Below are 21,602 nucleotides of genomic sequence, written 5' to 3' on the forward strand. Positions count from 1 at the left end.
TTGTGACAAGTTCTGACTAGACAGAAACCATTCCACCTCCAAGGGAGAATAGAATACACAGCCTAACTGTGTGAATGAATTCGGTAGTGTCCTTCTGTTTCTATTTTGTGGAATAGTTGGAAGAGTATTGGTATTATGTCTTCTTTGAAGGTTTGATAGAATTCTGCACTAAACCCCTCTAGTCCTGGCCTTTTTTTGGTTGGGAGACTTTTAATGACTGGTTCTATTTTTTAGGGTTTATGGGACTGTTTGGAGGGTTAAATCAAGTGATCCTGATTTAACTTTGGTATTTGGTATCTGTCTAGAAAATTGTCCATTTCATCCAGATTTTCCAGTTTTGTTGAACATAGTCTTTTATCTGATGATGTTTTGAATTTTCTTAGTTTCTGTTAGGAAAACTCAGTTCTAAGTGCCTTCAAATAGAAGCTGGAGAGAGCACACTACCAGCTTAAGAGCACACCTGAAAGCTATAGAAAAACAAAAGAAATACACCCAAGAGTAGACAGCAGAAAATAATCAAAATCAGGGCTGAAATCAACCAATAGAAAGTAAAGGAACTATACAGAGAATCAATAAAACTAGGAGCTGGTTCTTTGAGAAAATCAACAAGATAGATAAACTTTTAGCCAGACCAACCAGAGGTCACAGAGACAGTATCCAAATTAACAAAATCAGAAATGAAAAGGGAGATATAACAACAGAATCTGAAGAAAGCCAAATTTCTTAAGATAGCCATTCTGACTAGAGCGAGATGGTATCTCACAGTAATTTTAATCTGTTTGAACATTGAGAATATATATTTATTTCATCAGCTCCTTTGCCCATTGTCAATTTTGTTTCATTGGTGTTTAATTATTCCTATTATTTTTAAATTATGAATATTAGCCCCCCATTTGAAGTATAGCTGATAAAGATTTTTCCACCATTCTTGATCTTTTTTGTCTATTGGTAGGGTTTTTTTGTATATAAACTTTTTAAATCTCATATAGTCTCATCTGCTGATTCTACTGCATTTTGTATAAAAAATATAAACATAATTTACCAGTATACCAGAGAAGTAATATCATTTCCATAAAAATTCTGTCCCTGAATATTTCAAGTCATATCTGAAATTCTAGAATGTGAGCTGATCAATATAACCCAGTAAAATTCCCTTACACAAGACTATAAAAAGAAGAATTGACCTACAATAAATTCCATAGCACGTGGTGAAACAGTCATTTGTTAGGGAACTTTTTCGAGAAGATCACCTGAGAATGAACATTTGACTCTGCCTGGGTCTCAAGCCAAGCATAATTTCTCCTGCCCAGGATACATGGTCCACTTCAAGATGATACATTTATCTATCTGACATTTACAACTTCCTGCCAGGTGGATTTGTGCCTGGAAATTCTGTTCTTTGGCAGGTCTGTATCTGTGTTTTTAACCCCTTATTGAGTCTTCAGTATGACTTTTCTGCACCAGTATCTACTCTGTCTTTTTGCTTTGAACACCTAACTGTTAATTTTCTAGAACCTCAACCTCTTATGGCTGTTTTGTAACTGACATATCATATTCTCATGTGAAATACATATATCAACTGTAACTGATTTTAGCAATTACTATTGAAATGAATGAAGATGGCAGATTAGGATCACTCCCACATAATGAATGAATTTTAAAAATAGTGAATATAGATTTTTTTTCTAAAGAGACAAAGGTTGAAAGAGTATTAGAATTCAGAACTGGGAAAGTACAGAGAAATAGAAGGATAGCTCAGCACAAAATGCTAAGCATCACATTATTTTGCCAAACCTTGGCTCCCCAAAGAAATGGAGGTAGGGATGGGAAAACTCATGGTCCTCTCATTCAATAGGTAAAGCATATGTGTCTGGTGAAAAAGTAATTAGCACTTTACCTACAGCATAAGCTCACAGTTCTTTAAAGCTCTGGATTTATTTGGAGACTAGAGTAAACTAATGATTCTTTCTTCACGACAGCTGATCAATCAAGAGGAAATTTATTTTGTTATTTTTTAAGTTTCAGAGAGCTGTAGCTGAGCACCATCCTATCATTTAATGTGTTGCTACTTTAGGACACGTATAACAAGGAACACTACAAGGCAATAAGCATCTGGAAATAATTTAAATAAAATTAAAGTTAAGCAAGAAAACTCTAATGTAGTTGAGGCTCATACTTATTCATTAAATTAAAATACTCTTAAGTCAGTACTTTATATGAATAATTCACTCAATGTTTCAGTGATAAATGCTCATAATCGATTTCAGATACCACATAGTTTACAAAGGCATCTCTTTGTTTTACTGTACAGGCTCAATATGGACGGTGAAATTTTCATAGGGTCTCATGCTTAGTTGAAGAGCTCCAGGCAATTAATGGTTACTGAGAGAGAAAGACTAAGTCTTCTATTGTGATAAGTACCCTGATAGGTTATCTAATGCCAAGTGCTCAGTCTTAAGTCATACTCACATGAACAAGTGTGTGCACATGTGCAAGCATGTAACAATAATTAAATAAGAGGCCATAAATTTAAGAGACAATATGTGGGAGGAGAGTATAAATGACTTAATTACAGTATATTATATAGGATTCTCAAATTTTTTAAAGAAAAAAAGAAACAATCCCTTACTCGTGTTCCTATGAGGATGTGTCAAACTAAAGAAAAAAGAAAGAAGGAGGAGGAGTGGGGAGGGAGTCAGGGAGCAACGGAGTGAAAAGCGAGGGAATGAAAAAGAAAGGACTGGGGGAAGGAGGGTGGTTGCCTTGTTTTAGGCCTTAGGATAACCCCCAGAACCACAAAGACAACTTCAGTAGGTAGTATCTCCAGCTTGATTAACCTAAAAATAAACTTATTGTGTGACATGATACAAGATAAAAATAATCTCAATATTTTTCATTGAGATTTAGTTTCCTCAAGGTACCAAACTGTTTAATAACAGAAAATACAATGAATTACCAGGATACAAATGTTACAAAAATCTTAAAGTTCTTTCATGAATGTAATTGAGCATTTACTTTAACATCTTTTGAATGAAATTTGATTCACAACTCTGGTTATATAAGATCCTATTGTTTCACAATGTACTTAATTGATAAAAGTTTTTAAGTTTTTTAGAGCCTGATGGTCCTAATATTATGTGTTTATGATGGTTGTCATAACATTGTTTAAAAATATCTAAAATTGGATTACTACATTACCATTCTCACCGTGCATTGTCAGTATTATTTCAGATAAAATGAGCTATGTCTTTATAGTTACTAATGGATAAACTTGCCTTATTAACTCTCATTTTTGCATATGTTTATTCTTTCAATTTTTTGATGGTTTCTCAAATATACTAAGTGTATTGTGAATGTATTTATTTCCTTATTACCCTCTTCTAGCTTTCTTCTTTTCTTAATCCCTTATTCAACACTTTGACCATATGTAAACCTATTTACTAACCATCACTCTCTACAAAAACTCAAATTCACTGCCACAGACTGAAAGTTTCACTACTAAATAAATACATACCTTGAAGACAGTTTGACAATATATTCATTTAGGGAGTTCTGGTAGTGTATTTACGACTTGGATCCACAACTTTCCCAGACATAGACTTTTGATCAGGTCAATATCCTCCAATTACTTCACCTTCCCATATGGCTTCATTCTTGTTCATTGCCTTCTGTAAATACACTCAAATTTAAATTTACAAAATCTAAATTTGAAGCATGGCTCTGGATTCAGTTGTCTTTCTGAGCCTAGTTACTTCATTCAGTATAATATTTTCCATTCCCATCAATTTTCTTCAAAGTCATTTCATTTTTATGGCTGCAAAAAAATAAATTAATCATATGTACTGCTTTTTATTACCCATTCATTAGTTGACATACATCTAGGATGATTATTTTACCTAGATATTCTAAATAGATCCATGAATTAATAAGTAAAGTCATTTAGGACATATCCAAGAGTGGCATAGATGGATCACAGAGAAGTTTTACTTTTAGCTTTTCAAGGAACCACATATTGATTTCTAAAGGGGTGGTACAAGTCTATGTTCCCACTGATAAGGCATAAGAAGTCTCCTTTTCATAACTTCTTCAATATTTGCTGTCACTTGTTTAGTAATATTCATCAAACTGAATTGAGATTGAATCATAAAAACTCTTAATTCACATTTATCTGTAGGCTAATAATGTTTAACACTTTCTTAAATGTTTATTAGCTATTTGTAATTCTTTTTTGAGAATTATGTTTAATTCCCTGAACCATTTTTTGATTGTGTTGTTTGCTTTTTTAATGTTTAGTTTCTTGAGATCTTTGAATTTTGTTTTTCCTATGTCATATCACATTTTTTTCCTCTCTGTAGGCTGCTTGTTCACTTGATTGAGAGTATATATTGTGGTACAAAAATTTTATAACTTCATAAAATTTCATTTGTCAATTGCCTTATTTCCTGAGCAAGTGAAGTTCACTTCAGAAAGTTTTTAACCTAATTATGTATCTTGTAGTATATATAGTATCTATTTTTTCCCACAGTTTCAGAGTTTGGGGTTTTATGTTGACGTCTTTGATTCATTTGGAGTTGATTTTTGAGCAATATGAAAGAAACATATAGCTCCATTCTGCTAAGTGTAGACATCCAAGTTTTCAGTATTATTGTTAAATAAGCTGTCTTTTTTTCTATTTTCTCCATTGTTTTTGGAGTCTGTCAATAGTTGGGAGTCTGTACCTGTGCAGGTTTATATATAGGACCACTAGTCTATTCCATTGATATATGTGTCTATTGTTATGTCAGTGTTACTATATTTTAATTACAATGGTTCAGAAGAATAGCTTTAAATCAAGTAAGGTAATCTTTCTGGCAAGATTATTATGACTTTGGATGGCTTTGACTATGTAAAGTCTTAAAATTAAGATTTGAATATAACACCTGTAGGGTTGCCTAATATAGAGGTTTTTGTCATATTATTTATAAACAACTGAAAAATAAAATGCACTGAAGATACAATTGTGATGATTACACAAAAAATATGTGTTCATCATTATTTAAACAGTATTTCTTATAGACTGCATCCAATATCTTTGCATTTCTGTGTCATGTGCCTGAAAAGTTCTAAAAATGTCACTGTAAATAAAATGTTTGATTTTCCAAATACAGTTCTTATTCCATGAAATTACATTTCAATCAAGAGTTAATTTAGAAATTTTGAAACATCATTTAAAACATACCTTTATATTTGCCATTTTTTTAGGTTGAATATAAGATGATTCTCCCCAAATGGTCATTTTTTCCTTGGTGTTTTACTTGTTTAAGTTACTTTTGTACATGAACTAGTTCATTGCCAGTGATTTTTTTTTTAGGTATGCAGCAATGCATAGTCATATAATCACATCTTCTGTGGGGAGGTGTAGGGATCCCTATGATCTCCACCTCCTGGTGAATGACCTTGGATAATGGCCCCCATCTTTGACTGTAGACAATGCCTCTGAGTTGCTTCTGATAGGATCTGGCAAAGGGGATAGGATGCCTCATTACATCATGGAGCTTGGTCTAGTTCCCTCTAGAAATTCTCCTTGCAGGCCTGAAAATGGAAGCAGCCAGGTAGGAAAGGTGGAAGATGAGAAAAGAAGGCAGTTTTGAGAAATTGTAGATGTCCTCTGAAAATAATGCCTAGGGTTCTATGACAGCAAAAAAATCTACTTACAACCTATATTTGTTTGAAAATACATCTTTCCACCATCAAGCTACCAGTGATAGTCAATGATGATAGCCTTTGAAACCCTAAGTAGCATATAAGTCATATCACTGAATAAAAATACTAATAACAACAAAACAACATAGCTTAACAAATCTGCATTTTAGAAATTTTAGTCTTGCCATCACATATATACTATATATTATTTTGAATTATCTTTTTACCTTTATTTTAAAATTGTTTATATTAAATTTTTAATTTTCATAAATTTGATATCAAGACATTGAAAGGTTTGCTATTTTTATTGAAATAGGCTATTCACTTTGCTATATCCTATTAACCAGGCAAATACTATTTGATCAAAGGACAGAATGTGAAAAGCAAAAGATGGGTATTTTACCACACATTATGAATGTATACCTCTTAGCTCTTCCTACATATAACCCTTCCTGTTAAAATAAAACTTTTCTCTCAAAATACAATTAGAGCATAATTATGCCTATTTGTACCAGTGAGGTACAAGATAATCCTACCGAGAGGAAGAGAAGGAGTAAGGAGAGGACAAGAAGAAGGAGAGGAGAAGCTAGGTGATGAGAGAGAGAAACAGAGGCGGGGCATGGAGGCAGATGTTCATGTGTCTCCACCAGTCAAAGATAGTTTATATATCTAGGTTGGGTATTGGGTTACACTTCTGATTGAGCATTACCAAACTTATAAAGCCTTTGATTAACATTTAAAAAATTGTATAAAAGCAAAAAGGAAAAAAGGGCATGGGATAGGGGTTTTCTAGAGAGGGGAAGTGGGGAAAGGGGATGGCATCTGAAATGTAAATAAAATATCCAATAAAAAATGAAAAAAAAGAATGCATACCTCTTGTGACAATCATGAAAAGTACCTTGACTTAACATTACTACAATGGGACTGTCTTTCAACACAACTTTTTAACAAAACAATTTATCAAATCTTAGATATATTTGAGAACTAAATTTTTCCTTTAAAATTCTTATATTTTAATATAATAAAATTATATTATTTACCTGTTTCCTCTCATCTCTTTAATCCCTCTCATATACACATCTTTGCTCTATTTCAAAATTATGGCCTATTTTTATTAGTTACTGTCACGTGTATATATGTATATACATATATATATTTCTAAATATGATAAACAGTTTGAATATGATACTTGTATGTTTTCAAGGTTGACCACTTGGTATTGGATAACCAGTTATCTGCTCCTCCCTGGGTAGGACGATTTTTCTCCCACTGTCAGTATTCCTTAGCTGCCTTTAGTCTTGGCTTAGGATCGAGGCCTCACAATCTTTCCTCCTCCACTTTGGCATATCTACTGTTGTACTAGCTCAGCTCAAGTTTGGACAGGCACTTTAGTGAGAATTAACTGGTGTAGCATCTGACACAGCTAGGAGCCAGTCTCACAGCAACTTTCCTGATATTCTGGCTCTTACAATCTTTCCCCCCTTTCTTCTACAATGTGCTCTGAACCATAGGTGCATGAGTTGATTTGTACATGTGTCCATTGGGACAGGGCTAAACAAGTCTTCATTTTCTTTGATTGTAGATATCTGTAACGAGTTCTATATGTTGCACATTGAAGTTTCCTCAATGGGGGTGAGGAATTCACTTATCTATGGGTATGCATGGTTGCTTAAAATGTAGTTAGGGATTGTACAATTTGAGAGAAGTGGTAGTGGTAGGCTCTTCTCCACTAACCATGATTTCACTTTACCTGAGTAGTTGGATAGGTTTCCAGTAACAGGCAGAAAAATTTGGAGAGCTGTTGGTTACCACTAAGGTAAGAATGCCACTACTGCACCCTTAGGATTATTGTGCAATGCTGGTTGTTGTGTTGGGTCATAAGCATCATAGCTGGGTAAGACTGTTGCTTGCTTCCCACTTTTGGAAGCTTGTTTAGTGCCTTCTGATAGCATGAAATCTAGTTCTCAGGGAGGAGTTTACAAATCAGTTCCAGCTTCAGGGACTCTAGGCCTTTTGTCTGAAGTGTAGGGTATTTTCAGCAATATGGATTTACTTTACACCTTTGGGGGGCAACAAGAATGATAGCAATAGCCTGTGATGCATTGGAACTATCTTGGACAACCCTAACCAATAATGAAAGGAGGGTTTCTCTCGTGCTTGGTGTTGGATTGTAGTTGTTATTTGTGGTTAGGTGGTTGTTTTAGTTATTTCTCTATTGCTGTGGAGAGACATCATGACTCAAGCAACTAATACAAGAAAACATTTAATAGGGATCTTGCTATACTTTCAGATGTCCATGACCATAATGCAAGCAACATGGCAGCAGACAGGGAAGCATGGATCTGGAGCAGTAGCTAAGAACTTACATCCAGATCCACAAGTTGCGGGGGTGGGGGGGGGAGGAAGGGAGGAATGGAGTGAGGGAGAGAAGAGAAAGAGACAGAGACAGACTGAAAATGGAACTTTTGAAACCCCAACATCTAACCACAGTAGCACACCTCCTTCAACAAGGCCATGCCACCTAAATGGTTTCAAAGAGTTTCACCAACTGAAGCCAATCATTCAAACATGTGTGCGTATGGAAGTCATTTTCACATTTTCATTAAAAACAACAACTACAACAAAAGGAAAAAAACTTACAACAACAAAAACAGTTGTCTTTGGCTCTTGGAGGGAGCACTGTTATTAGCACAGGTAGAAATTTTCATTTAAACTCTACATGTATATTTATACATAGACTTATATACATTTAAGGGCTTTTTAAAAAGTATAGTCAATAGTATGTTTCTGCATGACTTTTTCAGATATCCTTATAGTTATGTTACCCTCTTTGCCACCCCCTTCTCTCTCCCTAATTAGAGGCACTTACCCAATCTGATCATTTATATCCTGCTTTTCCTTTCTCTATTGAACCCACAAGCACCTACCCTGGCAATAGTCTCATTTTCTGGTTCTGTAGTTGTTCCAGTATATGTACTTACTTCTAAAGATTTGGGGCTAGAAGACTCCAAAGAGACAGAACATATAACATATGTCTTTCTGGGTCTGGATTATCTCACACAATGTGATCTTTTCTGCTTTCAAACATTTACCTGCAAAATACATTATTTCATTTTTTTATAACTGAATAGTATTCTACAGTGTATAGGAATCACATTCTCATTGTCCATTCTTTGTTTGAGAGAAATTTAGCTATTTTAGATACAGCAGCAATGACCATGGCTAAGTGAATATTGTGGAATATGATGTCATATTTTGGGCATGTACCCAAAAACCCAAGTAGTGATATAGCTAGGTCATAGAGTACATTTGTTTTTGGCTTTTTGATAATTTTTTTTTACTGATTTTCATGATTGCTCCAGTTTTCAATTTCACCAACAATGAAAAATGTGGGTTTTCTTTCCCTCAACCCTCTCTAGTATTTATTGTTGGTGGTTTTATTGATCTTTGCCATGTTAAATGATATAAGATGAAATCTCAGAGTTTTGGTTTTCATATTTCTTATTGTTAGTGCTGATGAACAGTTTTTTAGAAACTTCTTAGACTGTTTTTCTTTTGAGAACTCTTTGTTCGGGTCTCAAGTCCATTTTTAATAGGTCATTTGATTATTGGTACTTTATTTTTTGAGTTCTTTACATAGTCTGGATATTAATCTTTTGATATATATCTGGTAAAGATTATCTTCAGTTCTGTGGAACTCCTCTTCAAGTAGATTTGTTTGATTTTAGCTGTATGTGCAGATTTTGAGTTTTATGGTCAGTCGTTGGCCTTAATTCTAGACCACATGGAGTACTATTTAGAAAGTCCTTTTCTACACCTATATCATTAAGAGTACTTAGTTTTCAGGTCTGATTTAGGGATTTGAGCCATGTGGAATCAAGTTTTGTGCAAGGTGACAAATATGTGTTTAATTTCATTCTTTATGTAGACATCCAGTTTTCTGAGCATCACTTGTTGAAGACGCTTTCTCTACTCAGGCTTATAAATATTAAATGGCTGAAGTTATGTGTACTCATGTTTGTGTGTTCAATTTTGTTCCACTGATGATCTACACTGTTTTTGTGCCAGTATATTATTTTTATTCCTACAGCTCTGTAAAATATATTAAAATCTGGAATGGTAATCCCACATACTTTTTGGTTTTGTTTGGTATTCTTTTGGTTATCTCAGCTCTTTTGTGTTTCCAAATGAATTTTAGGGTTCTTTTTTACTATTCCTATGAAAGAAAATGGAGTTATACTGGTTATATTTAATGTTTGTAAAATAATTATTTTCACAACATTGCCTACTAACCCATAATAAGCATCGTGTTTCTTTCCATTTTCTTGTGTCTTTATCTCCGTCACAGATTTGACATTTTCATTACGGAAGTTCACTTCTTTGCTTAGGTCTATTCTTATTTTCTTTGAGGCCTCTGAGTAGAAGTTTGTCCATGATCTCCTGTTTGTTTGTGGTGTATACAAAAGCTACTGATTTGTTCAAGCTAATTTTGTATGCTGTCACATTTTTAATTTACTTTTTCTGGAAGGTTATACACAGAATTTTGGGAATCATTATTGTATAGTGTCATGTCTTCTACAAATAACAATTTTATTTTTCCCTATTTGTATTTCCTTCACATACTTTATTGCTTCAGCTAGTAATAACCACGTATTGAAAAAGAGTAGGGATAGTGTCTTTGGTTTGGTTTCTGACTTCAGTGGGTGTTGCCTGTGCCCTAGACTACTTGCTGCCTGACCCTACCTGCCCTTGCAGGTTGCAGGTGAGGTGGCACAGAGTCAATGACACAGACTCTGAGAGCAGGTGAGAAATGTCACAACAAGCTCATCTGAACATTTCTGCAAGCTCCTTTAATACCTGCCACCTGTGCCCCATTGGTCCCAAGAAAGCATGTCTTTTCTGATATCTGCTCTTGTAGTATTTCTTGCATCAACTAATTTGGATTTGGGTTGATCTTATTCTTCCAAGGTTTTTAGTTCCACCAAGTAATATATGTATGTTCTTTTTTCCAACCTAAAGTCAGATTTTTTTTTTTAAGTTTATGTGGTCCCACTCTTCTTAATGTAGACACATGGAACTATACAATTTCCTCAATGTGTCTCTGAGGTTCTGTTATGTTTCCAGTCACTTAGTTCTAGGAACACTTTTCTTTCTTGATTTCTTTTTCTATATTCATCATTTAGTAATGAATTGTTTAATCTCCATGAGTGTATTTCCTGGAGATTTGTTTGTTGTAAATTTGTGTAATTGTATTTTGGCCAGAGGAGATATAGGAATCATTTCAATATGTGTATTCTTTGGTGTTTGGGTAGAATTATTCTGTAGGTACGTTAGTTCATTTGATTTATTTCACTTTGTGAAATAAATGTTTATTTTTTCCACATGACCTATCTATTGGAGAAAGTATTTTAATCACCTACTATTGATTAGTTTATATTAATCCGTGTCCTTAAATCTAATCTTTTTTCATTTTTTTTTGAAATTGGGTTCAAAATTTTATTGTATATATGTTTGGTATATATATGTTTTGGACAGTAGTGTCTTCTCAACTGGTCCCTTGATGAGAATGACATGTCCCTCTTTATTTTTTCTGATTAATTTTAGTTTGACATCATTTTGTCAGAAAATCAGATAGCAACATCTACTTGCCTTCTACTCCTATTTGATTACTTTTATCCATCCTTTTACTCTAAGGCAATGACTATTTTTAAACTGTGTTTCCTGTAAACAGAAGACAGATGAATTCTATTTCTTGATCTAATTAGCCAGCCTGTATCTTTCAATTAGAGAATTGGGGCCATTGATATTTAAAGTTAGTATTGAAATGTATTAGTTGCATGGTAGATCTTGACTGGGTAGAAATGTTGGATGTGACATGGGAGAGGACCTTGTGTTGGGGCATAGGAAGGTAAAGTCCTGGCAAAACCTAGACACTGGTTTCAGGGCAAGACAAAGGATAGATCCCAAGTTGGGCGGGTCTCTGGATGACCTTTCGTTCAGTCTCTGCTCCATTTTTTTTTTTTTTTTTTTTTTTGTCCTTGTATTTCTTTTAGATAGGAACAAGTCTGGCTCAAAATTCTGAGATAGGGTGTAGGGCCTGACATGGATTTCCTCTGAGAGGCTCTGCCAGTACCTGAGACAGATACAGATGCCAACTATTGGACTGAGCCCAGTGACCCCTATGGAACAGTTAAAAGGACTGAAGGAGCTGAAGGAAATTGCAACCCCATGGGATGAACAAGAGTATCAATTAACAGGACTTGTCAGAGTCCCCAGAGACTAAGCCACCAGTCAAAGAGCATACACGGGCAGGTCCATGGCACTTACTACATATGTAGCAGAGGACTGCCCCGTCTGGCCTCTATGGAAGGAGAAGTGCTTGATTCTGTAAAAGCTTGATGCCCCAGAGAAGAGGACTGCTAGAGGGGTGAGTTGGAGTGGGTGAGTGTGCACACTCTTAGAGGTCAAGGAGAGGGGTTGGGATGGGAAGCTTATGGAGGGTAGACAGAGAGTGGGACATTTTAAATGTAAATAAATGATTAAAAAATGTGCACCACCATTTGCTGGCTATTCATCTTGTAACAATAAAATACCTCTACCTAATAATTTGATAATCTTCTTGAAAGAATTGATAATTTTCCTTTTTAAAAGATGTTTTGTAAAATAAATCCAAACTATGAAAATCCTATAAATTTTGGGTCAGTACAAAATCCTGTCTGAAGCTTTGTATTTGGAGAAGATTAGAGCAACTGTAGTGTGATGTGATTCTTTTTGGTAAATTCTTTCATGCTTATTTTTCTTGACTATAAAGTGGGTCGGGTCATAGGTATCAATCTCCCAGAAATATGCATTTTTCTGTAATATATACTTACAAGTTACAATATATGTGACATAATATATAGCAAGAGTAGTAACAGATGTTTTAGAAATTTATGTGAACATTTCTGCTAAACAGTACTACTGGATTGGTGTCATCTACACATTATTGTGGAAATCAAGGTTCAGAGAGGTAGAAAAAGCAAGAGTTAAGAGTTTAAAATATTACATTACCATCTGCAGATTCAGGCAAAATGATCCTATGTATACTGGTAATAACAAATATCTTCAAATGGGCTTACAGAAATACAAATCAGTGATGAGCCTGCCTCTCCAGCAAAAGTGGAGACACTTTATATACAAAATAGAACAAAGACTTAGAAAAATCCTTCAAATACATTGTTAAAGAAAACTACTTCAAAAGATAAAGGGAGAAAATTCTCTGTTTAATGTCTGATAATTGCTTGGTATTACAAAATAAAAGATATCAAATGTGGACCAAAGCATATCATAAATATTCTATACTAATCACAAGCAAATACACAAATCACAAAGGACACAGAACAAGTTTTATTATATACATTTCACATAGAGTAAAATTTACTGTCTGATGCATAGATTTGTACATTTGACAAAGTACCCTTTGAAACTATAAAATTAGTTGTGGTGTTCCCAAATTCTCACATCATTTTGTACTTAACTGTCTTACCTACATTTGAATTCAGACTAGTTGTCTAGGAAGCCTTGTACTTCTTAGAGTGTGCCTTTACATAATTTGTTGAAAATGCTGTCATTGTAAGTGTTAAGGTTGGTTTCCTTATAATTTCCACAATCTGTGAGCATCCTGATTATTGTGCATTGCTACTTTGGGAATGTATTTGGTGGTGCTATCTTATTATTACTTCACTTTCCAATTGTATGTGATGTTAAAATACATTTTGAGTGCTAATCTGTATCCTTTAGCCCCTGAGATAAATGTCTATTCAAATTACCTTCCCATTTTTGTGTGATGTCCATTTTCTTTTTCTATTTTGACTCCTTTATATATTTTAGATACAACTGACATTAGTATATGGCTTACAAAGATTTTTTTCTCTGTATGTTATGCTTTTGTTATTTTAATAGTACTTTGAAAAGCAAAATACTGTCTGACATCAATTTCTTAAAATAATCAAACCTGTGTTTTATGAACTTGCTTAACTGTGCTTATCTTGTATTTTTAAGTTTTAGTTTTTCATTCTATAATATGCATGTCTCTTGAATGTTTTTCCATGAGGATATTTTGGTTTTTTCCAATGGTTGCTAATATTGTAATCTGTGTGTCCATGTATTTACGAAAACACCAAAACATTATTCTTTATGCTTTAGTAAACTGGCATGTCACTGGGACAAAGTCTTAGCTCATCATTTATGTGGAACACATTCCTGGTGGTGTTTTGTTTTGTTCAGTTATTTTTATGTCATTTATCCTGAAAAAAACGATGTTGATTAGTTTTAAAGTCTTAAATTTATACAGATGTTATCAAACAAGAGTTCTGTATTACTGTTCCATTTACAAAGATTTCTGAGTTATTTTGTCAGTATAAACACTATAGTCAACTGTGATATTTGAAAAAGGATGAACCACAAGAAAGGCAGGCATCCAAGTCTTCTAATATATATATCAATAAACCATGTTGTTTTGAGCATTTCGGTCAAGCACAATTTACCATTTATACTATTTGGTCAGATCTGAAATACATTATAAGAAATTTCAATTTCTCATAGCTTGCTGCCAGACCCTAGTAAAATGCACGTTATTTTTAAATCTAGTAATTCTTAATACTCAGTGTAACCCATTAGCCAATTCTTCAGTTTTCCATGTCAATTATCATGGGAATGCTCAATGTGAACAATGTACTGTCTTTGTGCCTAATATCCATGGCTTTATTATAATAGCATCGTCATTATTACTCCTCCTCCTCCACTGGCTCTAAGACTTGAATGGGAAGAGTGACTTCAGGCATTCTCTGGTTGTTTTTAATTTCAGAAAAAAAAGTTCTTCATACTTACAAAGTCTGTATTGTTATGTAGGTTTCTTCCACTCTTGGTTTCCTGAATTTTTGTTAGGATTAAATAATTCTATCATTTTCTTCCTGTTTCTATCCTTTTATATTATGATTAATAATACTAATTTTCAAAAGCTGAACATGTTTGCATCTCCCAAGATAAAGGTAACTTGGCAAAACTGATGATCACTTTTACATATTATTATATTCTAAAATTTTTTATTGTATATTCATGAGCAAGCGTGACCTGCGGCTTCATTAAATATAGTCTTGAATATCGCTGCAAATAATTTTAAAACTAGAGGAATTGAACATTTCTCTTTTCATGTTTGACAGAATTCAACAGTGAACTTTTGTTGTGTCTAAACTTTCAGTAAATTTCATACACAGATTTAAAGGGAGGTTGTCTACAAGATCTTGACCATAAGAGATTCTAGCCTTCAAAAAATTGGTAAAATAATTCATAAAAATCTTTTATGTTTAAGTTAAATAGAATTACATCGCTTTCCCCTCCACTCCCTTCCGAGAATTTCTCCTATGCTCCCCTCCTACTCTTAAGTTGATAATCTTCTTGATTATGATCATTACATAGATATATACACATTATGTCGTGGATATATCCACTAAATTTAAAAAGATGTTCAACATGTTTTCAGAAAATTTTGGACATAAAATGAGGCCTTTCATGATGTTTTTAACTGTGTTTCTTATTGGTCTTTTTCTCAACAGTGTGGCTACAACCTGTTCAATTTTATTAATCTTTTCTCCAAACCAGATTTGTTTACACTTTTTCTCCTACTGTTCCTATTTGTGGGTTTAATTTTTAAATTTTATTATTTTCTTCTACTTGTTTACTCCCTTTAGCTTTCGAAAGTAGAACCCTATCAATTTGTAATTAAACTTCATTCTAAAATAACCTTTAGACAATCCTTTAATTGCATCTTATAATTTCTCATTTCATCATCTTTGGTTCATGTTCAGTAATCTGTTGATATTCAAAAAATTGAAGAACTTTAAATTTTTTATGTTGAAGTCAAGTTTAATTCAGCTATGATAAAATAACATTCCTTGCATGATCTTTGAGGTTTTAAATTTGTTAACATTCTAGTTTTTTCATAAAATGTGTTCTTACTGAGATAATATGAAGAAAAGTATGTGCAGCAACAGAGTGTATACAATACAGACACAGACATACACCACACTCACTTTCTAAACATAATTTTAAAAATAAAACAAGTGTAGACTTAGTATAATTTCTACAAGTCATACATGTTGCTACTGTGTATGCTGCTATTCCTTGATACTTTTATGTGAGCAGTAGAAGGTAGCATCATCTTGAAAAGCAATCTTTTTCTAAGTTCTTGAAAATCACATGCAAGTGTGCAAAGAATTTTCTAACTTTTAGATTTTCAAAAAATCTTCCCCCTTTTTCCTTCAGATGTATATATTTTTATCTTAATTTTCAAAGTGTTTCTTTTATAAAACCTTCCAAGAAAGAGCAACTTCAAGGCTTATCTGAATGATTTAATCAGGATTATGAAATTATCAAAATCTTGTCGAAATGACTACTTTCTTAACCTTTAATCCTGAGAGATTGCACATCACATATCTGACCACATGTGGCGTAAACAGAAAAGAACATGCAATTGAGCTTTATATATTGTACACCAAGGTAAGGAATCTACTTTTAGGCACCTATTAACCAAGTTAATTGATTTCATAATGCCACTTTTCCTTTAAAGAACATCATGTATTTAACAGAAAAGTTCACTTCCATGGTCATTATCTGACATTCATTTAGCCAATTATTCTTCTTCTAGTAAAATGTAAGGCACTTGTTTAAAGCAGTTGATTAAGTATTCAATTAGCTGATAAGGCTTTTTCTACAGATTCAAATTACATGATCAGCACTTCTACTCTGTAATAACTCTTATTTTGAGTTCATAAATAATGATATCAGGATGACAGAGCATAATGGAAAGGAACTCTAGGCTGAAGAAAAAAAGGCTCATCTTTGACACTGGGCTGCATATCCTACACATGAACACAAGACAAGGCTGTGGTGCCATGAACTGAAATGGCCCACTCATATGGAGTGGTATTATTTGAAAGGATTAGGATATGTTCTTGTTGGAATAGATATGGCTAAGCTGGAGGAAGCAGGTCTTTGGGGTGGGCTTTGAGGTTTCAAATGCTCATGCCAGGCTATGGTTCACTCTTCACTTCTTCTTGTCTGCTGATCCAGATGTAGAACTCTAAGTTCCTTTTCCAGTATCAAGTCTGCCTGCATGCCATCATGCTTCCTACATTAATGATAGACTAAACCTCTGAACGTGTAATACAACCCAAATAAAATGTTTTCTTCTTGAGAGTTGCTATGGTTATCTCTTCACAGCAAAAGAAACACACATGCAAAAAAAAAAAAAAAAAAACATGTGTCAACTATAACCTTCCTTTCAGCAACTGGTCATGTAGCCTTATCAGGTACTTACTTATTTTATGTGCATTAGTGTTTTGCCTACAAGTCTGTCTTGAGGGTATTGGGATTCCCTGGATCTGAGGTTAGGGACAGTTGAGAGCTACTATGTGGGTGATGGAAATTGAACCCAATCCTTTAGAACAGCCAGTGCTCTTAACCACTGACCCCTATCTGCAGCCCCACCATGTGTTTTCTTGTCAAACAGTCCAAAGCTCTAGATGAAGAAAGGGAAGTAAAGGATATATAAGGTCTTCTCAGAGAAAGGATGAGGATTTCTTGAATACTCTGTGATTTTTATACAATTCACAACTGAGTTGGTTGGATACTAGTTTTAATATGGTTTCAGTTCTTCCTGTAAGAGGTCACATGTTAGTGGCTTAATCTTTGGTGTGGCAATGTTAAAATGACACAATCTTTTATGAGGTGTAAGGTGGGCCAGCTGCTTGGGTCTCTAGAAACACATCCTCAGAAAAGATTAAGTATTTCTCAGGGAACCCTAGTTAGTAACCCAAAAGTGCAATAAAAGAACAAAATTACTCCATCAACATCCATCCTTTGTCCTCTTGTTTCACTATGCAATCTGTCCCTCTAACCATGCATTTCAACAATTATGATGTGCCAGGAGCCATCATGGAAAAGCTAAAAACTAGCAGGTAATCTTCCTGAGATGGTTCCGCCATGGACTATAAAGCTATGATGGGTTTACTTCTCTGGGCAAGGCTAAGATTTTATCTGAGGAAAAATTCCTGATATTAATATGCTTTCCTGTTACTATTAAATATATATAACAATCACTAGGTATTAGCCCACTCGAGCAGATTTCTGTAACAGATGATTTCTTAATTCTTAATGATACTATAAGAATTCCTAATTCTATATTAGTAATTGTTAAGCTTTTAGTATAGGACTGCTATTAAGTCTTCTCTGATACTCAACACTACAATGAGAACTCTTCCAGTCTTCAAGCGTCACAAGTTAAACTGCTTCTGAGGGAGCAAGCAGGCATTTTCAACTTATAGCATTCTAAGAGGTTGTAAAACAACCAAAGGTCATAAAAAAGGAACTAAGGATTTACTATAGGTGCAAGGACAGAAGATACAATATTGACTGGGTTTATCTATACAAAACTTCAGTGGTAACTTAGTTATGGTCTTTAACTTTTCATAAATCTATAGAGCTAGTGAAAGATGATGAATGTTTAGCCAGATTACTCCTACGATATATGCATATAAACATTCTCTGTTGTAAATTTAATTCAATTTATGATTTGAATTTATGTGTAAACTTGTGATGAACTCTTTACCATGTGATCATGTATTCTGAAAGATGTGTAAGTGTTGGGAGCCAACTTTAAGCAGAAAGTGGCTAGAAAGCAGCTATCAACTTTGCCGCCATCTGGAACCATATATCCTGAGAGAGACTTGCTTTTCAACAGCCTACAGCAGCTGAAGCACACTCTGACAAACATCTTGTTTATCCCACATAGCTTGTTTTGCTGTTTAGTGACCCCAGCTGCATGGTGCACGTGGTAAAATGTCTTTACCTGTGTTCTCCTGCTTGTGCTTATAAATACCCAGGATTTCCTTGTAATAGGGTAAAAATAGGAGTCAATATGAGTCAATAGAGTCAAGAGGTCAATAGGAGAGAGACAATAAACAAGACTAGAGACTTGATCAGAACCTCTCTTGTCTCCATTCTTCGAGTCTCTTGCCCCTCCATCTCTACTCTCTCTCTTGACCAGAGCACTTAGCCCCAAGCATGGGGCAGAGTGGTCAGCAACATAGTGGCCTTCAAGTGAGGGGCAGAATGGAATGGAGCGGGCTGCAACATGTAAGTGCTGAAGACCGAGAGAGAGAACTTTTTAAATGGAATTCAAGAACCTTTTAGAGAGAACTTTTTAGAGAAGAGCTTTCTTAGAAAACTTTGAGAAGTAAAGACACTGGGAGTAATAGCATTGGGAGAAAAGGCATACAGCACTGGGAATAATGATATTGAGAGTAAGGGCATTATTGTGACATCAGAGTAGGACAAAAGAGTAAGATTAGAAGAGAGCAGAGAGAATGTTTTAGAGAGAACTTTTTGGAGAACTTTTATAGAAACTTTATGGAGAACTGAAGAACTTAGAAATGAACACTGAAATAAATTTTCAAAGAGTGCTTTTTTTCTTCTACTGGCTTCACCTAGAAGGCTGAGAGTTAATCTTGGAGTTGGTGCTGAGACAGAACAAAGGCTACTTTACTTAATCCCCTACTGCTTTATAATGTGCTAAATGCCAGAGACTGCAATTTCTGGTCTCATAGGAACTCAGACAGGCAGGTCAGTTACTGTAGCAAAGTGACTAAGACTTAAGACAGGTAAACACCTTAAATATCTCATAAGACCAAGTCTTGCCCCAACTGATGGTCATCCCCCTCTGCTACCTTAACAGGAATCAAGAAAGAAGAGCTGGATCTGGCCCCTGTCAGTGATACCACTTACCATGAAACCCCACCAGAACCCAGTGGAAGTCAAAGCCAATAATGGCACTTAAGAGATATGAGCTAAAGAAATTATCTCAATTTCAGGTATTTTCTTATACCTATGGGGAAGAGACCAGTAAATTGAAAAAACATAACTGAAATCTCTTAAGTCATGCCAGTTTATGTTTACAATATTTACTAGCATGTAGTAGTAACACTATACATAATGCTATCACTGTGGGAAATGAGGCATAAAATAATTTTCCTCATACCTACTGTTTCAAACAAACAAAACAAAAAACTCAACACAATTATATTACCTAAGAAAATTTCCTATTACCATTGTAGAATGTGGAAAAAATTAAGCTTATTTTAAAAACTATTATCTCCTAAATACTTAATATTTATATAGTTTAATAATTAGTTATTTGGCCACTACTTTGTCATAATTCTTGAATTCATCTATTATTCTACATGAACTGTACCTACATCTAAACAGCCTAGTTTGTACCATATTCCAATATTCTCAATTTTACGTACTCTATTCTTGTGTCTCCTATAGTTTCAACTTCTGCTTCTGAGAACACTAACACATCTTCATCTGTACCATTAATTTATACAGAATTATGCCATTTTCAACAGTCTCAAACTGTTGATTTTTTGAGAGAGGGTTTATCTGTGTGGCTCTGGCTATCCTGAAACTCAATCGAGTTTCAAACTCAAAGAGCCACCTACCTCTGTTTCCCAAGTGCTAGAATTAAAGATATGTGCCACCAATGGCTGGCCTGTCTCAACCTTTCCTTTGTAAGTTAAAGTCCCTTGCTATTTTTTCAACTTCTGTGTATTCATTCAGGGAAGTTTCACCTTTGACTAAATTCAAACCATGAAACCTATTCAATGATAGCACTTAGAACACTCACTGCACTATTCTGAGAAGTGCCTTAAATTTTAGAGGGGAACTATCTAGAATATATAGCTCCTAAGAACACTCACTGTGTGCTGTTCTTAGGAGCTATATATTGCCATGTCTCTTAAAACTTCAAACAGTTTGTCTAATTAAACTTCCTGCCTGTTGTGATGTAGCAAATCTGTACTCTGTACTACCATGGCCTTCAACTATATGCTATTGTCTCACCATCGCTCCAGAAGTAATGAGGTCAGTCCAGAAATAATATGGACTAAAGTCTCTGAAATTTTAAGAGAAAATAAATCATTCTTCCTTTACAATGATATTTGCAGGCATTTGTCATTTAAACATCAAAAACTGAACATAATTAATCCCAATAAAAATGTAACATGGTCTATAAAACTAGAAATATCTAGTCTGAAAATCTGTCTTCTACTTATATGCAAGATTGATAATTTATAAATATTCCTCTTTTTTCCTACAGTTTCTTCCTTCTTTTATCAGACCTGTTGACAAACCAGTTTCCTTGCAATTCTTAAAAGCGCGCGCGCACACACACACACACAAAAAGATCTGTTAACAAATAGACCTATTAGAGACCCGTTTCCCCTATTACATTTTCAAGAGTTGTCTTCTAAGTGGCTGGAATAATTATGCAATACAATGCACTCATATACAACTTCAAAACAACTATATATTTAGAAAACCAAACATGCAAAGAGTATTATTTACCTGAGAAAGAGAATTGTTTTTATGATTTTAATAAATTCTTCTCAATCACTTTACTGACCACCAACTCTAACCCATTTTATCTATCTAAGCAGTTTCATTCAGATCTAGATCATGTGGACACCTAAATCTTAGTCTTAACAACTTAGGGACTCACTGAAAAACAACTATGCTGATCCACTCTTCTTTTGTCTAATATTGACAACACATTTCAAGATTTCCCTTCTTTTTTTTTTTATTTATCATTTTATTTACATTTAAGATGCCATCCCCTTTCCCCATTTCCCCTCCCTAGAAAACCCCTGTCCCATGCCCCCCCCCTTTCCTTTTTGCTTCTATACAATTTTTTTTTAAATGTTAATCAAAGGATTTATAAGTTTGGTAAGGCTCAATCAGAAGCGTAACCCAATACCCAACCTAGATATAAAAACTATCTTTGATTGGTGGAGAGCTGTGAACATCTGCCTCCATGCCCCCTCTTT

The 21,602-nt window shown here is 34.3% G+C and overlaps 1 protein-coding gene across 1 annotated transcript in view; it reads right to left on the bottom strand.

The window, feature by feature from the left end:
• Window positions 1-12,923: 12,923 nt before the first annotated feature.
• Rnpc3 (RNA binding region (RNP1, RRM) containing 3) overlaps window positions 12,924-21,602 on the bottom strand; it is a 36,583-nt gene continuing 27,904 nt past the window's right edge. The window contains exon 16 of the transcript XR_013110034.1: window positions 12,924-16,933. The gene's annotated coding sequence lies outside the window, so the exon portion shown is untranslated. The remainder of the gene's footprint in view (window positions 16,934-21,602) is intronic.

The sequence above is a fragment of the Arvicanthis niloticus genome, chromosome 4, assembly GCF_011762505.2.
Source record: "Arvicanthis niloticus isolate mArvNil1 chromosome 4, mArvNil1.pat.X, whole genome shotgun sequence".
NCBI lineage: Eukaryota > Metazoa > Chordata > Mammalia > Rodentia > Muridae > Arvicanthis > Arvicanthis niloticus.